Here is a 3,598-nt window from a genome sequence, read left to right as displayed (position 1 = left end):
CAAGGTTTTCCGTACACTTGGCACGGGACACTGTTAAAGTGTTTTGACGTTACTACATAATGCTGACCCCGCTAACTTCGGTCACAGGTTGGATACAGAATAATTGTACTGAACATTTCTATGGCCGTTCTCTCCTTAACTACATCCATCTCCGGTTTGATTCGGTCCGTCGTCGCTGAGGTTAACCTTATGTGCGGTTCTTTGATTTACATGCACACTCAACTACTACTGCAATGTATACCCGGTACACTAAATGCATAGTAATGGTATAAATCACCTCAAAACCAGTCCGTGAATTCTCTAACTAGTTTTAGGTTCACTATGGTTGTAGCAGCGCAATCGATTGGCTATTCTAGATCTGCTACTGGTCTGGCACTCTCCTCTCGTTGTCTTCCTCATGTCGACGGTGCTGTTCTGGGTGATGTGTGGCTCCCCTCCTTCCCGACTTTATAAGGCACGCGGACGTCTATTCCGGCTCCTCCAGTGATGCATCTCGTCTCACCGACTTGCAGTGGAAGGACTCGACTGATTTTCCCCGTCGTGGTAGGAGTCCCTGTGCAAGTTGTGGCGGAACACCTCGACGTTGTCACTCGTGTCCTGTATGTATCATTAGTCTGTTGGGATCGAGAGAAAATACAGAGATCACATCGCCCGTTTCAAATACTTAACGGATACACTGATACTGAAAATAGCGGTCGCTCTTAGGAGAACAAACACACACTCATCTCAACTTGATCACCTTGGCTGATTGATATATTCCAACAAGTCTGCACTGATTACACCCCTATGTCTGCGCTTTCATCAGGCGCACTCACTCACATCACACTGACCGGTTAAGTCCTGCCATCAGCAAGGCAGTCGATGGAGCCCTGGAGACCACGGCGGTTTGATCTGACTTCTACCCTGTACATGGACAAAACATTGAAACTTTCAACTGTTTCTGACAATGGGATACAAAATAAATGAAATATTTACAAAGAAGCTGTGGTATCCATCTAATCAAGTTACAAATAGTCCAGTCTGCACAATCTGCCCAAATATTTAGTCTCCAGAACCTATAAGATCGTTTTCACTTGACGTCACAGTTGCGTTCGAACGTTCGATCGGCCATGTTGGATGATAAGCTGCTCGATCTCCACACGGCTGTGTGTGCACGTGGTGGACCCGTACGAGGAAAGAAGGTTTTTATTCAGAAACGGGCTGGATGTTTGCCGTGCTAAATGCGAGTTCCATGAACACGGGGCACGGACTTCTCGCCGTTTCTATCTAACAACGCTCATTATAGGCACTTTTAGCTCTTCTAGCGGCCCGCCAACATGGGCGCCGGCGCGTAGTTTGTGCCATAATACTCTTTCAACGGGCTGAATGTTGGTTTCCTGAGGCACGAGGTATGTCAATGACGTACAGGCCATGTCGCACAAAAATGTCAGCGAGCTGTAAATGAGTATATTCCATGGATAATCAAGACACTTTTTTTTAGAAATTCTCCGTGATTTTTAGGAGTCGGTCTATGCTCGCCTTTCACCAAAAAACTGCTCCCAAATCAGTGAAGTTCCGATGGTGATGGTCATTAAAACTGGACTGTCTCGTTCACACACTTGTGCGCACATCAAGTCAGCACGTGTTCAATTCAGTATTGACATTTTGGTTTGGGTAAAGTTTACGAGTAACGAAGTTCTTTTTCTTGACCCACAATTGTAGATGGTCGAAGATAATATTACTTTAGTCGCAAACTTTACCTAAGACAAAACATGTCAATACGGAACTTACATGTGTGAATAGGCACAATACATCCCTCATACGCATCTCAATCGTTTTGTGTTAGTTTTAGGAGGCAGGCATTCTCTCAGTACGGCCCAGTACGCGTACCTTAAACTGACAAAAAAACATTCAGATGCGTATGATCGGTGTCTATTGTGCATACGACTTCGTATGATCATATGAAAGAAAATGTCAATACGCGTACGGACCTCGTGCGGACTTTATATACACGCTCACTCGTGTGGCTGCATCCTAAACGGACAGTCACACGAGCGAGCGTGTATATTCTCTTGGCCGAGCTCCTGTAACCTCATGCTGTCACTAGATACAGTTTGGCACCTGACTGAAAGACTGAGCAGTAACGTCAGCAGCACCGATTATGCTTAATATTGTTATGATTATGCTTAGTGTTGACAAAATACGGAAAAAAGACGGGCGCACGCGAACCTAACGACCCGCTGGGCCGCACTATCTGCTTGTCTCACGGAGTCAGGGTCGTGGAAGCGCCAAATCTTGCCCCTTGTGAGGCACGCTGGATAACAGGGCAGGTATAAAGTTTGGTGGGGGATCGGTAGCTAGTCCTCCGCCTTTATGAAAAGAGTCGATATAACTTATAACTGTTAGTCACCCAGGTTAGCGGCCAACGGATGCCCGGGTATTCAACCACCGGCACCATGTTGAATGCCGTTTTTTAAGCATATGGTTCAAGAACCGATTATTGCAACTTTGTCCCGATATCTAGCCTTGGCTACGTCACTTAATGATTCGCATTTCGGAGAAAAAACAGCACACTTGAACCCGCCGCAAGCAACTTTGACAGCGCCGTTCTGTGTTCTATTCATCCAGGTTATCATCCAACATGGAGCCCACGCGTGACGGAACGGTTTTCGAACGTTCTGTGAAAACGAGACACTTTCTCCGACTTTGGGCAACAAATCACTCATAAACAAATAAACCAAAATAAATCAAAAATCAATATGAACTAACAATACGATATTACAACGGACATACAGAAGCAACATACAAGTAGACACTGACAAATATGACAGAAGATTTATCCTTCTCAGACGAAAGAAAGCCCATGGCAACCAAGTTCCCATAATCTATATATAACGTTATTAATATAAAAAAGTTTCGTCAGGGGCTAGCCCAATAGTATAGTGTCTTTCTAAAAGGAAAAGAAAAACGAATAAAACGATGAAAAAGAGTGATGGATGTCACTCGAAACGTCCGGAAGTAAATATCCGTTTTTTATCCAGTTGTTGTCATGCTGTATGATCCTTTGAATAGATAGGGCTATTTCCATCACACAGGTTCCGTCCGCAAATAAGTAAACAACACAATCAATCACAGATGTCAGCATCGACCGGACTCACACATTCTTCAATTTCTTGGGTGTATTTCATGTATATGGAAACTTAAAACGTGGGTATATCACCATCATAGTACAGGACGGCTACAATAAAAAATTAGACTGTACTTACGAAGCCATGACCTCTTCGAGCCGCGTTTCGTCTCCAACTGATAAGTTCGGCGGTTGTCTTTCTGATATATGACCTCTTCGAGCCGCGTTTCGTCTCCAACTGATAAGTTCGGCGGTTGTCTTTTCTGATATACATGTACATCCATATCCCTCCGCTGCTGAACTGGGTCAGTTGTATACCAACCAATAAATCACAGAAAACAATGATCGTAATCCTGACACTGGTCAAATACATATGTATATCACAATCTAGAAACAATGTTGATAGTTAGATACGAACATCTAAAAGCTTCGCGTGTTTGTACTACTTTTGACGGCGCTTGTGTCTGCATTGGTTACCCCCAGATAACCCCG

General features: G+C 44.2%; 1 long non-coding RNA gene across 3 annotated transcripts; it reads right to left on the bottom strand.

The window, feature by feature from the left end:
• On the bottom strand, positions 1-3,312 carry LOC118407942. Of its 3 annotated transcripts, none has more exons than XR_004830220.1 (3): positions 3,246-3,312; positions 740-903; positions 1-614 (listed from the first exon to the last, which is right to left on the bottom strand). It is a non-coding gene; the product is annotated as an uncharacterized LOC118407942 (long non-coding RNA). The 3 variants fall into 3 exon arrangements; XR_004830221.1 differs by having other exon boundaries at positions 820-903; XR_004830219.1 differs by having other exon boundaries at positions 831-903.
• Positions 3,313-3,598: the final 286 nt, after the last annotated feature.

Source organism: Branchiostoma floridae, unplaced genomic scaffold, assembly GCF_000003815.2.
Source record: "Branchiostoma floridae strain S238N-H82 unplaced genomic scaffold, Bfl_VNyyK Sc7u5tJ_150, whole genome shotgun sequence".
In the NCBI taxonomy this organism is placed as follows: Eukaryota; Metazoa; Chordata; class Leptocardii; order Amphioxiformes; family Branchiostomatidae; genus Branchiostoma; species Branchiostoma floridae.
Note: the sequence above shows the minus strand (reverse complement) of the source record. Positions and strands in the feature narration are given on the sequence as shown.